Genomic DNA, 19,354 nt, shown 5'->3' on the forward strand with positions numbered 1-19,354 from the left:
CTCATCAGTTCACTGAGTCCCATGTAATTAATTGTTTTTTTTCATCTTGATCTTTTGTTAGCACTTTTATGAGTTCATCAGTTTTTCATCAGAGTTCTGAAAATGCTTATTCATTCAGTTCAGCAGTACAGTCAGTTACCAGAAACCTGCACTTGTCAGAGTCTTTTCCATGAATTTCTTGAAGATGAAACCCTTTTATAGAAACATATTTGCAAAATCATCAGAGTACACCCAGAACTGTCTGTAAATGACAAAAGACTTAAAAATGACCACGGTAAAAGATTTGGTGAAAGTTCATAATAATGCAGTTGACAAGAAAATTAGTTATTTCTGAGATATACATTTTAAAGTAATAACTAGGATTATTACTTATAACATTATACCAGAACATATAAGATTTTTAGAAATTTCATGTAATGTCTGAAACATTTATATTAACATATTTCCATACATATTTCCATACAAATACAAATATAAGATTTTTAGAAATTTCATGTAATGTCTGAAACATTTATATTAACATATTTCCATACATATTTCCTTACAAATACAAATATAAGATTTTTAGGAATTTCATGTAATGTCTGAAACATTTATATTAACATATTTCCATACAAATAACCCAATGAAAGTTTAGTATTAGTTGTTTTGTTTGTTTTTTTATACTGCAGGTTCTTATTAGGCATCAATTTTATACATATCAGTGTATACATGTCAATCCCAATCGCCCAATTCAGCACACCACCATCCCCACCTCACCGCAGTTTTCCCCCCTTGGTGTCCATATGTCCATTCTCTACATCTGTGTCTCAACTTCTGCCCTGCAAACTGGCTCATCTGTATCATTTTTCTAGGTTCCACATACATGCATTAATATATGATATTTGTTTTTCTCTTTCTGACTTACTTCACTCTGTGTGATAGTCTCTAGATCCATCCACGTCTCAACAAATGACTCAATTTCGTTCCTTTTTATGGCTGAGTAATATTCCATTGTATATATGTACCACATCTTCTTTATCCATTCGTCTGTTGATGGGCATTTAGGTTGCTTCCATGACCTGGCTATTGTAAATAGTGCTGCAATGAACATTGGGGTGCATGTGTCTTTTTGAATTCTGGTTTTCTCTGGGTATATGCCCAGTAGTGGGATTGCTGGGTCATATGGTAATTCTATTTTTAGCTTTTTAAGGAACCTCCATATTGTTCTCCAGAGTGGCTGTATCAATTTACATTCCCACCAACAGTGCAAGAGGGTTCCCTTTTCTCCACACCCCCTCCAGCATTTATTGTTTGTAGATTTTCTGATGATCCCCATTCTAACAGGAGTGAGGTGATACCTCATTGTAGTTTTGATTTGCATTTCTCTAATAATTAGTGATGTTGAGCAGCTTTTCATGTGCTTCGTGGCCGTCTGTATGTCTTCTTTGGAGAAATGTCTATTTAGGTCTTCTGCCCATTTTTGGATTGGGGTGTTTGTTTCTTTGATATTGAGCTGAATGAGCTGTTTATATATTTTGGAGATTAATCCTTTGTCCGTTGATTCATTTGCAAATATTTTCTCCCATTCTGAGGGTTGTCTTTTCGTCTTGTTTATGGTTTCCTTTGCTGTGCAAAAGCTTTGAAGTTTCATTAGGTCCCACTTGTTTATTTTTGTTTTTATTTCCATTACTCTAGGAGGTGGATCAAAAAAGATCTTGCTGTGATTTATGTCAAAGAGTGTTCTTCCTATGTTTTCCTCTAAGAGTTTTATAGTGTCCAGTCTTATATTTAGGTCTCTAATCCATTTTGAGTTTATTTTTGTGTATGGTGTTAGGGAGTATTCTAATTTCATTCTTTTACATGTAGCTGTCCAGTTTTCCCAGCACCACTTATTGAAGAGACTGTCTTTTCTCCATTGTATATCTTTGCCTCCTTTGTCATAGATTAGTTGACCATAGGTGCGTGGGTTAATCTCTGGGCTTTCTATCTTGTTCCATTGATCTATGTTTCTGTTTTTGTGCCAGTACCATATTGTCTTGATTACTGTAGCTTTGTAGTATAGTCTGAAGTCAGGGAGTCTGATTCCTCCAGCTCCATTTTTTTGCCTCAAGACTGCTTTGGCTATTTGGGGTCTTTTGTGTCTCCATACAAATTTTAAGATGATTTGTTCTAGCTCCGTAAAAAATGCCATTGGTAATTTGATAGGGATTGCATTGAATCTGTAGATTGCTTTGGGTAGTATACTCATTTTCACAATGTTGATTCTTCCAATCCAAGAACATGGTATATCTCTCCATCTGTTGGTATCATCTTTAATTTCTTTCATCAGTGTCTTATAGTTTTCTGCATACAGGTCTTTTGTCTCCCTAGGTAGGTTTATTCCTAGGTATTTTATTCTTTTTGTTGCAATGGTAAATGGGAGTGTTTCCATAATTTCTCTTTCAGATTTTTCATCATTAGTGTATAGGAATGCAAGAGATTTCTGTGCATTAATTTTGTATCCTGCAACTTTACCATATTCATTAATTAGCTCTAGCAGTTTTCTGGTGGCAGTTTTAGGATTCTCTATGTATAGTATCATGTCATCCGCAAACAGTGACAGTTTTACTTCCTCTTTTCCAATTTGTATTCCTTTTATTTCTTTTTCTTCTCTGATTGCCGTGGCTAGGACTTCCAGAACTATGTTGAATAATAGTGGTGAGAGTGGACATCCTTGTCTCGTTCCTGATCTTAGAGGAAATGCTTTCAGTTTTTCACCATTGAGAATGATGTTTGCTGTGGGTTTGTCATATATGGCCTTTATTATGTTGAGGTAGGTTCCCTCTATGCCCACTTTCTGGAGAGTTTTTATCATAAATGGGTGTTGAATTTTGTCAAAAGCTTTTTCTGCATCTATTGAGATGATCATATGGTTTTTATTCTTCAGTTTGTTAATATGGTGTATCACATTGATTGATTTGCGTATATTGAAGAATCCTTGCATCCCTGGGATAAATCCCACTTGATCGTGGTGTATGATCCTTTTAATGTGTTGTTGGATTCTGTTTGCTAGTATTTTGTTGAGGATTTTTGCATCTATATTCATCAGTGATATTGGTCTGTAATTTTCTTTTTTTGTAGTGTCTTTGTCTGGTTTTGGTATCAGGGTGATGGTGGCCTCATAGAATGAGTTTGGGATTGTTCCTTCCTCTGCAATTTTTTGGAAGAGTTTGAGAAGGATGGGTGTTAGCTCTTCTCTAAATGTTTGATAGAATTCACCTGTGAAGCCATCTGGTCCTGGACTTTTGTTTGTTGGAAGATTTTTAATCACAGTTTCAATTTCATTACTTGTGATTGGTCTGTTCATATTTTCTGTTTCTTCCTGATTCAGTCTTGGAAGGTTATACCTTTCTAAGAATTTGTCCATTTCTTCCAGGTTGTCCATTTTATTGGCATAAAGTTGCTTATAGTAGTCTCTTAGGATGTTTTGTATTTCTGCGGTGTCTGTTGTAACTTCTCCTTTTTCATTTCTGATTTTATTGATTTGAGTCCTCTCCCTCTTTTTCTTGATGAGTCTGGCTAATGGCTTATCAATTTTGTTTATCTTCTCAAAGAACCAACTTTTAGTTTTATTGATCTTTGCTATTGTTTTCTTTGTTTCTATCTCATTTATTTCTGCTCTGATCTTTATGATTTCTTTCCTTCTGCTAACTTTGGGTTTTGTTTGTTCTTCTTTCTCTAGTTTCTTTAGGTGTAAGGTTAGATTGTTTACTTGAGATTTTTCTTGTTTCTTTAGGTAGGCTTGTATAGCTATAAACTTCCCTCTTAGAACCGCTTTTGCTGCATCCCATAGGTTTTGGGTCGTCGTGTTTTCATTGTCATTTGTCTCTAGGTATTTTTTTATTTCCTCTTTGATTTCTTCAGTGATCTTTTGGTTATTTAGTAACGTATTGTTTAGCCTCCATGTGTTTGTCTTTTTTACGTTTTTTTCCCTGTAATTCATTTCTAATCTCATAGCGTTGTGGTCAGAAAAGATGCTTGGTATGATTTCAATTTTCTTAAATTTACTGAGGCTTGATTTGTGACCCAAGATGTGATCTATCCTGGAGAATGTTCCGTGCGCACTTGAGAAGAATGTGTAATCTGCTGTTTTTGGATGGAATGTCCTATATATATCAATTAAATCTATCTGGTCTATTGTGTCATTTAAAGCTTCTATTTCCTTATTTATTTTCATTTTGGATGATCTGTCCATTGGTGTAAGTGAAGTGTTAAAGTCCCCCACTATTATTGTGTTACTGTCGATTTCCTCTTTTATAGCTGTTAGCAGTTGCCTTATGTATTGAGGTGCTCCTATGTTGGGTGCATATATATTTATAATTGTTATATCTTCTTCTTGGATTGATCCCTGGATCATTATGTAGTGTCCTTCCTTGTCTCTTGTAACATTCTTTATTTTAAAGTCTATTTTATCTGATATGAGTATAGCTACTCCAGCTTTCTTTTGATTTCCATTTGCATGGAATATCTTTTTCCATCCCCTCACTTTCAGTCTGTATGTGTCCCTAGGTCTAAAGTGGGTCTCTTGTAGACAGCATATATATGGGTCCTGTTTTTGTATCCATTCAGCCAGTCTATGTCTTTTGGTTGGGGCGTTTAATCCATTCACGTTTAAGGTAATTATCGATATGTATGTTCCTATGACCATTTTCTTAATTGTTTTGGGTTTGTTTTTGTAGGTCCTTTTCTTCTCTTGTGTTTCCCACTTAGAGAAGTTCCTTTAGCATTTGTTGTAGAGCTGGTTTGGTGGTGCTGAATTCTCTTAGCTTTTGCTTGTCTGTAAAGCTTTTGATTTCTCCATCAAATCTAAATGAGATCCTTGCCGGGTAGAGTAATCTTGGTTGTAGGTTCTTCCCTTTCATCACTTTAAGTATATCATGCCACTCCCTTCTGGCTTGCAGAGTTTCTGCTGAGAAATCAGCTGTTAACCTTATGGGAGTTCCCTTGTATGTTATTTGTCGTTTTTCCCTTGCTGCTTTCAATAATTTTTCTTTGTCTTTAATTTTTGCCACTTTGATTACTATGTGTCTCGGCGTGTTTCTCCTTGGGTTTATTCTGTATGGGACTCTCTGCGCTTCCTGGACTTGGGTGGCTATCTCCTTTCTCATGTTAGGGAAGTTTTCGACTATAATCTCTTCAAATATTTTCTCTGGTCCTTTCTCTCTCTCTTCTCCTTCTGGGACCCCTATAATGCGAATGTTGTTGCGTTTAATGTTGTCCCAGAGGTCTCTTAGGCTGTCTTCATTTCTTTTCATTCTTTTTTCTTTAGTCTGTTCCGCAGCAGTGAATTCCACCATTCTGTCTTCCAGGTCACTTATCCGTTCTTCTGCCTCAGTTATTCTGCTATTGATTCCTTCTAGTGTAGTTTTCATTTCAGTTATTGTATTGGTCATCTCTGTTTGTTTGTTCTTTAATTCTTCTAGGTCTTTGTTAATCATTTCTTGCATCTTCTCAATCTTTGCCTCCATTCTTATTCCGAGGTCCTGGATCATCTTCACTATCATTATTCTGAATTCTTTCTCTGGAAGGTTGCCTATCTCCACTTCATTTAGTTGTTTTTCTGGGGTTTTTTCTTGTTCCTTCATCTGGTATATAGCCCTCTGCCTTTTCATCTTCTCTATCTTTCTGTAACTGTGGTTTTTGGTCCGCAGGCTGCAGGATTGTAGTTTTTCTTGCTTCTGCTCTCTGCCCTCTGGTGGTTGAGGCTATCTAAGAGGCTTGATGGTAGGCTCTGGTGGTGGGTAGAGTTGACTGTTGCTGTGGTGGTCAGAGCTCAGTAAAACCTTAATCCACTTGACTGTTGATGGGTGGGGCTGGGTTCCCTCCCTGTTGCTGTGGCGGTCAGAGCTCAGTAAAACCTTAATCCACTTGACTGTTGACAGGTGGGGCTGGGTTCCCTCCCTGTTGGTTGTTTTGCCTGAGGCAACCCAACACTGGAGCCTACCCGTGCTCTTTGGTGGGGTTAATGGCAGACTCTGGGAGGGCTCACGGCAAGGAGAACGTCCCAGAACCTCGGCTGCCAGTGTCCTTATCCCCCCGGTGAAACAGAGCCACCACTCGCCTCTGCAGGAGACCCCCCAACACCAGCAGGTAGGTCTGGTTCAGTCTCCCCCAGGGTCACTGCTCCTTCCCCTGGGTCCCGATGCACACATTACTTTGTGTGTGCCCTCCAAGAGTGGGGTCTCTGTTTCCCCCAGTCCTGTCAAAGTCCTGCAATCAATTCCCACTAGGCTTCAAGGTCTGATTCTCTAGGAATTCCTTCTCCCGTAGCCGGACACCCAGGTTGGGAAGCCTGTCGTGGGGCTCAGAACCTTCACTCCAGTGGGTGGACTTCTGTGGTATAAATGTTCGCCAGTCTGTGAGTCACCCACCCAGCAGTTATGGGATTTGATTTTACTCTGATTGCACCCCTCCTACCGTCTCACTGTGGCTTCTCCTCTGTCCTTGGATGTGGGGTATCCTCCTTGGTGAAGTCCAGGTTCTTCCTGTCAATGATTGTCCAGCAGCCAGTTTTGATTCTGGTGCTCTTGCAAGAGGGAGTGAGAGCACGTCCTTCTACTCCGCCATCTTGGTTCTATCAGTATTGCATCTTATTCTGTATATATTTTCTGTTGTATTCTGGCAAGAATATGGGAAACAGTGAATAAAAAAATATTTTATATCTAATATGGAAGGGCTCAGCCATATTTTATGCAAATCAATCTCCTAACTAAGTCAAATTCCAAACCTCCTCTTCATAAACTTAATTATGTGTTGAAAGTTGTAGATGTTACCTAGGGATACTTAATATTCAGTTTCACTGCAATTATTTACATATTTAAAAATAATGATGTCTAAATATTCATGGCGCTCATATATAAGTACAAGTCAAATGTGGATACATTGCATTTGATTAATGCCTTTAATAAAAAGTTATTTACTGCTTCAGCTCAATGGCAATACTGACAAGCATTGCCAGTCAATATTGCTGTTATTCACAAGAGAAAAATATAGATCTTTACCCTAGCATTCACTTCTGTCATATTAGAACAATTGTGATTAAAGAGATTCTGGATACAATAACTAGACCTTTACTAAAGTTTTGTATAATGTTATAAGAATAAGCACAATGTTAATAATTCCCTTAATTTTCTGAAGACTTCTTATTATAAAAGGCGATGAACAGAGTAATAAAAAGTGATGCTTTTGCTTTTCATAATGGCATATTTAGATGGAAAAAACTGATAAATCCTATAATTACAATTTTATTATATAAATTATGAAATGCTTTAGGATGTCATAAAATACAATTTAATCACTCACCCATACCTAAAAGCATATCAGTAAAGAATGCTTGTTTTTGGATGTGGAACACTCTTCTTTATAAGGAAGGATACATGTTGACTCAATAGGCCCCTAATCTTTTTTTCTGTCTATGAAAAGTAGTTCCTACTCTGAAGGTAATTACCCAGTGATGAGGTGATTGTTTGATGTATAACACACTCAGCAAATGACAATCACTTTGGTATTTACATTTACTAAAAGAAAAATGATCCTTACAATGAAAACACTTTGTTTTAATAGTGAGGACACTTTAATGGATAATTTTGTCTCATCAATTTATTTATTTTTTATTGAAGTATAGTTGATTTACAATGTTGTATTAATTACTTCAGTACAACAAAGTGACTCAGTTATACATATATATACATTCTTTTTCATATTCTTTTCCATTATGGTTTATCACAGGATATTGAATATAGTTCCCTGTGCTATACAGTAGGACCTTGTTGTTTATTCATTCTATATATGCCAGTTTGCATCTGCTAATCTCAAACTCCCAACCCATCCTTCTCCCACCACCCTCCCTCTTGGCAACCAACAGTCTATTCTCTATGTCCGTGACTCTGTTTCTGTTTCATAGATAGGTTCATTTGTGTCATATTTTAGATACCACATATAAGTGATATCATATGGTATTTGTCTTTCTCTTTCTGATTTACTTCACTTAGTATGCTAATCTCTAGTTGCATCCATGTTGCTGCAGGTGGCATTATTTTGTTCTTTTTATGGCTGAGTAGTATTCCATTGTATATATGTACCATGTCTTCTTTATCCATTCATCTGTCAATGGACATTTAGGTTGTTTCCATGTCTTGGCTATTGTGAATAGTGCTGCTATGAACATCAGGGTACATGTATCTTTTTGAATTATAGTTTTGTCTGGATATATGCCCAGGAGTGGGATTGCTGGAATTATACGGTAATTCTATTTTTAATTTTCTGAGGAACCTCCATAATGTTTTCCACAGTGACTGTCCTAACTTACGGTCCCACCAGCAGTGTAGGAGGGTTCCCTTTTCTCTACACCCTCTCCAGCATTTATTATTTGTAGACTTTTTTTTTTTTTGTCTTTCAACTATTTTAATCCAACCATTCACCATTGCAGTGGATCAATTTATAGGAAAATATTATGTTTGTATATTTTTCCAGAGGGTACAACAACCAACTAAATAAACAAAAATAAAACAAAAGTGAGAAAATGTGGTCAGTAATGGACCAGAGCCACAGAGTGGCTGAGACTCATCTACAGGTAATTATTTTCAAAAACGTTATTTTCACTTCTCATCCATGACAGAAAGATTGAAGGAGGGAGGATTTCGTTTAATGTTTGTACCCAGTTCCCTAAGAATCCCTGAATGTGGTTACAGGAATTACAGCCACGGTCCCAATGTCAAGTGCCGTTTCTGAGCTCTTTATATAAAATCGTGAACCAAGGAAAGCTAACCCATCTTAGAAAAAAAGATTACAAAAACTCTTCCACTGTACTAGAGCTATGGCATAGAGGCCAACTACTACAGACAGTGGGTGGGAAAAGAGAACAGAGAAATATGAAACCAAATCCTTTAATGTGTAAAGCTAGGAAATTCCAATTTGAGAAATTAACTGAAAACTAATTCAGTACTGGCAAAACTCTTAGAGCACCATAAAACAATCCCATAGAGGTATCTTCACATGAAGGCATGCAGGACTTCCATGGGAACAATTTCTTAAAAGACAAATTCATAAGTCGAACTTACCAAAAAAAGTGAAGAAACGGATTGCCACAAAACAAGGTCACAGATGCAATACACTGGAGAACTCATAGCACAGAAACAGCAAATAATAGAAAAATATGGAAGAGATCTTAAAATAAGTATGCTTAAAGTGATCAAATAGATAACAATAACAGATCTATGACAAGAATAAGATAATATGGAAAACAACAGACAGGGTTTAGTTAAGTAGAACTAAAAGGAAATTCTTGAAATAAATATATGGAAAACAAAATTAAGAAGAACAATTCAAATTTAGGCTAAATAGCTTACTAGATACAGCAAGAATTAGTGAACTGAAAGATAGATTGGTAGAAATTATTTTGAATGCAGCACAGAACCGTAGACTTTTTAATGATGGTCATTCTGACCTTGCCTCATCAGTTTAGATGTCACCTTTTCCTGGAAGCTTTTCCTCATCTGCAAAGACTACATTAAGTCTACTTCCTTTACAGAACCCTCTGTTTATTCTTATGTTTTAGACCACAGAAAATAACTCACTGAAATGGTGTTGATCTAGAAGAGCTGCTAATAAAATTATAGGGAGGGATGGAGAACTAGATTAAGGTTGATCTAGAGAAAAAACAGTACAGAAATTGGGAAAGCAGGAAAAAAATTATACTTATCCTAGAAGAACTGAAGTTTAACAATCAATACAGATACATTACTGGTTCTTATAAATCCCCTGCTGTCAAGTAGAAAGCAAGAGTGACAAACAAACCCTGCCATGTGAAGTTGAAGGTTAAGGTCATTATTTCTAGAGAAGCAGGATAGGAGCAGGTAGGAGAGAAACTGTCATAATCGAATCACTCTTCCTTGTAGCTGTTGTCATGTTATAAATGTCTGTGTGTGGCCCTGGCTACTTCTAACAATGAGTTATAATTGCAAATAAAATAAAAACTAATAATTTTATGCACATTATATATATGTTTTTATACAAAGATTATGATTGGCTAGCCTAGAAAAACACAACTAAGAAGTAAAATAAGTCTTAAAATTGTCAGGTTTGATATGTGATTCTGTGGAATTTTGTTAACCTGCCATGAAATTAGAATATTACCTCATTCGATTATTACTGAGTAATACTCTGTATTATCCAATATTTGAGTATTCTAGATAGGCTACAGTTTTTATAAGTAATTTAACAGTAAATATATAAAGTTATGTGAATGTCATGGGAGTACTTCAACATACATTCAGTAACTAAAATCTTAATTAGAAAAGGCAATTTGGATCACACTAGCAAAACCAAGATATTCATAATTAAACAAAGGAAATGAGCTTATATGAAACAACATGTACCCTAATCCAAATAAACTTTTAACCATTTCATCAAAGTCAAACCACCTGAAATAAATTGATCTATCTCTGAAATATTTGTCATGAAACAAAGATGAAGACTCTCAGGGCAGTAAGCACTTTGTGGGATTTAAAATTTTCTTTTACTGTTGGTAATGTCTAAGTATTAAACGTTTGTGATGTCATCTTTCAATTTTTGAATGATCTTGTTTTGCCATTTACTTTATGTTCTTCATCTCATGACACATCACAAAATTTTACAGAATAGAAAACTGAAGACCATGAGATTAGCTATTTTGATATAGATCCTCATAGATTATGAATGGCACAGTTGATATTAACTCATGTCCATCATACTGTAAAGTGTCTTTCTATTGCACCATACAAAATATCTGCATATAGTAGAAATTATTTCTGAGAATCATAAAAATTTTACACATGTGCCTTGTTTCAGTATGTTTTAAAATAGTTTAATATATAATTTTCAGATTTTTCTTAAAGCAGTGAGAAGTACACTCATCTGATATCACTTTATAGTTTTTTTTAAACTAGCTTTTTACCCATTCTTACCCATACCTAATTTAATATGTTTTTATTTTGTCACATTTGTCAAACTTTCAGAACCATCCAAACTATAGGAAGATCAACTTGAATTACTTTTATACCCGTATATCATTGGTTTATAGAATATAAAACTACTTTATGTATAACACCTACAATTGATATAAATAGCTTTGTGATCAGAACAGCTGACTCTTTGTAGGCAAAACACTCAAATGTTGGCAGAAGGGCTCTATCTTACAACTGAATGGTTTAATAAACCTTGTCAGGGTCAAGCAACATGTCTTACATTGAAACAGAAAGCATCCACTAATCCAGAACAGAATCCTATTTTAAAAGTTTTCATTATACAGCAAATCTGAAGGTTTGTTTTGCATGATACATAGTGATAAAATTCCATAAATTTCACTAATAACATTTGGACAAGACTACAAGCTCATTCATGTATTTCTATATTGTATCAGGATACCTAGATCATATTAGATGCTGAATGAATATTTGTTGAATAAAAAGTTAGGTGGTTGGATGTGTAATGTATAATTTCCAAACTAGGAATGATTAATTCACGCCATTCAACAAATAATTGTTGAGCACCTACCTTAGCCAGGCATATTGATAGACATTGAGAATAAAGCTATGATCAAAGTAGAAAAAAAACATGTCCTCATGAGACTTATATTTTAGGGCATGTGATAGACAATCCACAAGATAAATTGGTAAAATACAAAAAAAGTAAAACAGATAACAATGAACCATCTATAAACTGTGTAGTGACAAGTGCCAAAAATTGGAAGCAAATATTAATCATTGATTAATTTTGGTACTCTTGCACACTTGGGTATAAGCAACATAAAATGTGATGCCCTAGAACCTAGATGTATTAGAAGGTAATAATGGATAGCGTAAGTGACAGATATGCTTCTAACTTGCATCTGAATGGAAAAGTCAGAATGTTTCTTAGTATATTTATGTACTCTAAAAAAGTTCACAGTAACATCAGACATTTTCTTTTAATCTGATACGTCAAGTGTGACAGTTTCTCATTTAACTTGCTTGCAGTCAGTACCAAATATGACATTTGGTTAACAAAAGCATGTTAATGAGAATTTCTTAGTTCTAATATTCAATGCTTTAGAGATTATTTAAAATATTTCCAAGTATACTTTATATGGAAAAGACTCTTAAAGGTTAAGTAATACGGATATTTTAATTGTGATTCAATCTCCTTTACAACAAGTGCTCATCTAGACAGAGTATCTAAATTATTTAATAAGGAAAATAATGGAATTTTAAAATGTGTAGCTCTTAGTTGTTTTTTGTTGTTGTTTTTTCTTCATATTATTCCAGATTCTTTGCTGACTATATGTAAATTAGATAATTTTAAGATTAAGAAAGATTTTAAAAAGTCTTCTGCAGCTAACTTTCTTCAACTTTCCTAACCCTTTGCCCTACTATCATTTTCCTAACATATTGGAAAGCCAGTTTTAAGGCTATAAAATTTTTAAATCTTTTTGTACCAGTGTACCTCTCTTGGTGCTGGATTTCAGAGACCAGCTTTTTATCTCCTTTCTTTTCCTTTCTCTCTCTCTCTCTCTCTCTCCCTCTCTCTCTTATTTTTAATGGGCAAGAATCCCAGTTTCAATCATCTGTTAAAAACTGAGTTAATTATATATCTGTACACCTACATGTAAATTTGTGGATGGAGTAAAATGTTTCTAAAGAAAAGGAAATGGAACCCATCTTTGCCTTTACAGGTTGATTTTGAGAGAAGTAACACTTTTAACATGTATCTATTGCAATAGTAGTAGGAAATCTTTTATGTTTGTTGTCAGCTGTTTAGAGCAGTACTTCCCAAGTATTTAGGCTCAGGACTCCTTTGCATTATATATATTGATATTCATTTTGTTAGATATTAGAACTGCGGAATTTAAAACATATTAATGGATTAATTCATTTAAAATAGTATTAATATACCCATTGCATTTTAATATATTTAACATGTTTTATGAAAACAGTAACAATATTTTCCAAAACAAAACAAAATGAAACAAAACAAAACATAGTGAGAAGAGCAGCATGGTTTTGAGTTTTTACAGATGTTTGATGTCTTCTTATACCTGTTCCTGAGTTCAGACTGTTCGGAGAACATGCGTCAAATATGTAACCTCTGAATAACGCTACTGAACATTTTGAGAACTGCTATTTTGGAAACTTATTGATAATGATCTTGTACATTTCTCACATGATTTCTTAGGAATATTAGAATTTTTTCAACATGATTATGAATGCCATTCTATTTAATCCCACTATGTTTTCTGAGTGGTTATGACTGGCTACTAGAAAGATTGTTGAAAGACATGTTTTGTTATTGTTTCTTCTGGTTTATTATTTTGCCTTAAATTCTCATTTTCTGATACTGGTAAAACAACACAAACTCTCTTTTTATCTTTATATGTGCATAGTATATTTAATGCAATTGCTGATGAATTTGGTTTAGACCTATCACATATTTATTAGTTTTCATGTTATACCTATTTATGTTCCCTCTTCTCTCTGTTTTTGACTTCTTCAAGTGAATATTTCCCCTTCATTAGCATTTGCTTAGGCATTCCTTTACTTTTAGTGGTATCTCTAGAGATTTTAATGTAATTTTTTATTATAAAGATGAGTATAATATCCATTTCTATTATCTCAAGAGGCATCACCCCCTGTGAATCTAGATTAAGCTCTATTTAATTTATTGACATTTTACCCATCATTTTGAATTTAGCAATACGTTTGCAGGAAAAAGTGATACTAAACAGAGCTCATAAATCTTTTTTAATCTCTCTCTTGCTTATTATGCTATTACTATATATTTTAGCTCCCCATCCATTTAAGCTCAACAGGTGAATATTGTTATTTCATACGGGCAATATTTATTTACATTTACCACTCATATGCTTTCCCTGCCAAATTTTTAAAATTTTATTTCTCTCCTGTTTGTCTGAACTGCCATCTAGGAATTATTTTTCTACTGCATGAATGACATCACTTTCATGCCAGTTTGTGCAGGTCTATTAGTCTCTTATTTTAGGTCCCATCCTTTAATCCCTATGTGCTTTAGCATGTTTATATTGTTCTGAACTGTATTTCAGTTCACTAATTCTCTCTTAGGTTCCCTCAAATCACCTTTTAAACTCATTCACTGAATTCTTAATTTCAGTTGTATTCTTTTAAATTCTGGGACATCCGTTTGCTTTATTTTTATAGTTGCTGGTTCTCTGCTTACTTTCTTCATCTTGTATATCATTTTCCTTAGCATATTATGTATAATAATATTAAAATTTGTATTTAATAATGTTATTACATTATCTTTCTTTGGTCTCTTTCTGCTGTTCAACTTTGTGTTCACATTTTTGGAGACAGTCCTGTGTTTTTATAGGTCTGGTCATTTAGATAGAGAGATGGATCTTCTTTATGAAATATCCTGTAGATAACTCAAAGCTCTGGCTTAGGTTTCCCATTGAGGATTTAATTTTGCTTCAGGCTGTCAGCTGGGCTGGAGGCAAAAGCAATCATAGATCAACTTAATTTAAATTAGTTATAACTGGGCTTTGATCCCCGTGAAGAGTGGTCTATTTCTGACGTATGCTTTCTCTTAATCTTTGCCCACCATGGTTTCATCCAAAAAGTGGCAGTTACACCCTCCTTTCCACTATCTTTAGATGCAACTTATGTTTCTCCATTTTCTCTTCCCTAAGGCTTAAACATTTCACATTCATCATTCACCAGAAGGAAAAAGTAATACCAAATGGGACTCACAATTTTGGTTTTCCCTACTTTACAGGATCTTAGCTTCGCAAGTTTTTACTAGCTTGTTAGCAATCTAATGACTTCAAGTATACATTAAACATTTGTCAGCATCGTGATACCAGGATTCATCTCAGGAATGTAGAGCTAGAAACACTTCACTTTCCCATACTCACAACAAGACAGAAGATGAACTGTACATTAATGACTTTTGTTGAACCCATCAGAGAACCTAGGTCCCAGAGAATGGTGAATAAAGGGGGAAACCTGAGCTTTTGCTTACTTGTGGCAGATGCCACCTGATATACAAACGTCATAAATGTTAATGTTCCTACAAGAAAGTTTTAGAAATTTCTAAAGTTTAACTGTAACCTGTGGTGAAGCTCCTGCTATCCACAGACATAGGGAAGTTCCCACCCACTTGAAGGTTTTTCTTTAAGGGTATCCATCTGGCTCTTAAAAGAAGGATTGAGGAGAATTTAGAGACAGCCTCTCTCCCCCTATGTGGTGCTACTTGGTGGAGAGGAAAAACAGCTACTGCTGAAATTCATGTAAACTCATGTTCCCTATCTCAGTTATGGAACAAAGAATTTATTCTGCTGGGGAAAATTTCCACAGCAGCTGTTGGAAGACCAGGGAAGCCACATTCTGCCTGAACCAATTTTTCCTATATCCCTCAGGTAACTAAGGCTTTTATCTGCAGGGGCAACAAATCCTAAACTGTAGTCTGAAGACACTGATGGACATCCACTGAAGTTGGAGAAAGGAAAGAGAGTCCAAAAAAAGAAACTCAATCCGTGGAGGAGGGGAAGAAAACTGGTGAAGGCTGTACCCTCAACTCAGGTTCATAGCCTGAGGCTCAAGATGTTCCAAGAAGCTCAGAACATCATAGAATGCTCCACATGACCCTTCCCCTCCACCATCATACCAACAAGCCCCAAGGAAAAACTAATAGTGGAAAAGTTAGGAAAGCTGCAACAAAGAGGCACTTTCAGGGAAGCAGTACAAAGGAGAGCCCAAAACCCAATCAGGGAGACAAAATAATAATAATAATAATAAAAGTATTACTACAGGAATTTGAAGTATCTAGTGAACAAAACAACAACAAATTCCAACTCTGGTAATCACAGTACCAACAAACTTTACACACAATCTGACTCCTAAATAGATTCACACAAATCCTGATACTAAAGGCCTATGAAAAGGAAATGGACTGTTCTCCAAACATTAAAAATAAGTCCCCCAGTATCATTGTTTGATAGATGTCCAACTTTCATCAAGCAATTACCAAGCATGCCAAAATCAAGAAAAAATACTCTGAAGAGATGAATCAATTATGACAATCAGACACAGGTACGACACAGGTTTGAGAACTAGGAACTATCAGGTAGAGAATTTTAAATAACTATGATTAATATGTTAAAGACCCTAATGGAACACACAGGAGCAGATAGGTAATTTCAGAAAAGATACGGAAATTGTAAGAAAAAAACCAAATGGAATTGAGAGAAATCAAAAACAGTGTAACAGAAATAAAGAATGCCTTTGGAGGACACGGGAACGCGCGGGAGGCGGCGTCGCCATGTCGCATGGCCACAGTCACGGCGGGGGCGGCTGCCACTGCGCCGCCGAACGTGAGGAGCCGCCTGAGCAGCGCAGCCTGGCCTACGGCCTGTACCTGCGCATCGACTTGGAGCGGCTGCAGTGTCTCAACGAGAGCTGCGAGGGCAGCGGCTGCGGCGTCTTCAAGCCGTGGGAGGAGCGGGCCGACCGCTCCAAGTTTGTAAAAAAAAAAAAAAAAAAGAATGCTTTTGATGGACTCATTAGTAGACTGGACAGAACAGATGAAAGTATGGTGAACTTGAAGACATTTTGTGAAATTACCCATACAGAAAGTATCAGACAAACCTAACTTGAAAGACATTCTTCAAAATACATGGCCAGAACTCCTCAAGACTGCCAAAGTCATGGGAAAAATTAAAAAAGACTGAGAAACATTTACAAACCAAAGGAAACTAAGGAGACATGAAACTAAATAAATTTGCTATCCTGGATTGGATTCCTGGATCAGAAAAAAAGCACATTGGTAGAAAACGTGAAATTCAAATAAAGTCTGAAGTTTATAGTATTGAAACTTGTGTCAGTTTCTTAGCTTTGACAAGTGCATCATAGATTTAAGATGTAACAACAGGAGAAAAGGAGGAGTGCTATATGGTCTGAATGTGTCTCCCTAAAATTCATATTTTGAAATCTTAACCCCCAAAGCTGTGTGTACTAGGAGTTGTGGCCTTTGGGAGGATCTTAGGGCAGGAGGGTAATGCCCTCATAAATAGAATTAATGCTTTTGTAAAAGAGACCTTACAGAGCTCCCTATCACCTTCTATCATGGGAAGACATAGTAAGAAGTTGTCATCTATGAGCCAGGAAGCAGGCCCTCACCAGCTACCACACCTAATCTGGCAGTACCATGATCTTGTATTTCTCAGCCTCTAGAACTACAAGTAATAAATTTTTGTTATTTATAAGGTATCCAGTCTATGGTATTTTGTTACAGCTACCCAAATGGAGTAAGGCAAAGGTTATATGGAAACTCTCTGTCCTATTTTTTATACTTTTTGTAAATCTAAATTTGGTTAAAAATTAAAAGTTTATTAAAAATTTTCTAATTCTATTTTTTTTTGTGGAATAATTAATTGAAAAGAACCTGAATCACCATTTCTTGCCTCAAACACATTTATGGAGGGTTTTTAACATCAGCCTGAGTAGTTTGAATTTTATGTTTGTAAATATCCACTGTGAGTAACAAGACATGATCAAAGCAAATTTTTTGAGAAGAATCTTCTTGCTGGAATTTTGAATAAAAAGTAACTTTGGAATCCATGTATTAAGTTTTGAGGATATTTCTATAATTGTAGTACTTCTAAGTATGAATTAAAAATGGGCTAGTAAATTGTGGTGGTGATGGGAATGGGAAAGAGTACACTGATAGTATTTGAGAAGGAAGCACTACTAGGACTTTGTGACATATTACAATCTTCTTCTGATAATTAACATTATCTGATATTAATAATAATTCTTCATGTTTCTAACAATTAACAGAAATAATAAAACAGGGCTTTCTGATAACATAATTTCAGTTAATTTATCTCTATGGAACAGATGGCATTAATACCTTAAACTTATTTTCACCTCAGCATGTATTATTTGTGTGCCACCTGAAGGAACTAATACACTCATCAAAGCAGTGTGTGCTATGCTTAAATAAAGAGAGAAGTATATTAATAGAATCAGGCCCTAAATTCAAATGGTATCCCACATAAAAAGTACCTTGTTGTTAGCGGTGGTGGTAGTCGCGGTGTGTGGTTGTTTAGGAATTATTTTCTTAGTAAGATCTTCTTTTGTTTCTTTTTGTCTTACTTTTATACAATACAAAATTACTAATTACAAGGGTATAAAATACCCAATAATTGTTCTTTTAGAATAATAAGACCATGAATTTCAAGTCATTCATAATCTGCAGTTGAGACAAGAAAAGCATGCATGGTAAAGGATGAATTCATATATATTTAAGAGATAAAGGAAGGAATGAATGAGTACTGAGAAAATTCAAAACTGGGAAACACTTCTTATTAAATAGAGGTAAAAATAATGCTTCCAGGAGAGCAAGTGAAATTCTATACATAGAGCTCAGTTAGAACCACATGATGACATGTAGGAAAAATAAATTTGAATAACTTCATTTTTTTTACCTACTTTGCCCTTAGTAAGAATTGATACAGGAAGTAAAACATATGAAAGACAACAAGAAATTTAGGAAAAATAACAAAAATATAACATATCTTATAGTTTTCCTTCACTGTCATCTACTCCTTACTGAACAATGGGTTTTAACCCTGTTTTTGTAATTTTAAGTATCTGTTTATGACACATTATGCTTATTTTTTCATCATTAAAGAAAAATAGTCAGATGGACAAGGTGTCCTTAAGCATATTTCTCAAGATGATTTCCCCAATTTAGTATTGTAAAATGTTCTGTATTTTAAGGCAACAGCTAGATTCCTACATTACAGTAATTGTAAAACAACAATTTATTTCCTTGCAAAACTGTGTTACTTGTATATAGTACATGCGCTTGATGTATCTATTATGATAGCACATCTAGGCAAAATGAGCTATATCTTCAATGATAAACAGTTCCTTAAACTTTGCAGTTTTTATTTGCTCAAGACATTTCCAAAAAGCTGTTCAGAAAAAAATCCATGTACCTATTAGGACACAATAAAAAACACTTTATTCTCCAAAAACTGAAGAGTGTGAAGTGGGAGTTTGGGGTTTCAAAATTATTCTTAGCTTTCCTGGAATAAACTCAGACATTTTCTTTAATAGGTTATTAGTTCTGAGGCTATCTTGGAAACTGGAGTCACTACCATAAAAAAAAGTATTATGGGAAACAATATCTTTTTAGTCTTTTCAAGAAACAAATGCTCTGGTAGTGACATTTCAGAAATGCTTTTCTGAAAATGAATTAATTAAATGTTTTTCCAACTATAGTTCTGAGAGACGACAGCAATGCTCTTTGGTTATTTAGGTTAATGGCACTTACCTGT

At 35.0% G+C, this 19,354-nt stretch overlaps 1 long non-coding RNA gene across 1 annotated transcript in view; it reads left to right on the forward strand.

Moving 5' to 3' along the window:
* Window positions 1-16,298, forward strand: part of LOC309656145 — a 190,941-nt gene extending 174,643 nt beyond the window's left edge. The window contains exon 4 of the long non-coding RNA XR_014261174.1: window positions 16,010-16,298. This is a non-coding gene — a long non-coding RNA (uncharacterized lncRNA). The remainder of the gene's footprint in view (window positions 1-16,009) is intronic.
* Window positions 16,299-19,354: the final 3,056 nt, after the last annotated feature.

Source organism: Balaenoptera physalus (assembly GCF_965194825.1).
Source record: "Balaenoptera physalus genome assembly, chromosome: 2".
Classification (NCBI taxonomy): Eukaryota; Metazoa; Chordata; class Mammalia; order Artiodactyla; family Balaenopteridae; genus Balaenoptera; species Balaenoptera physalus.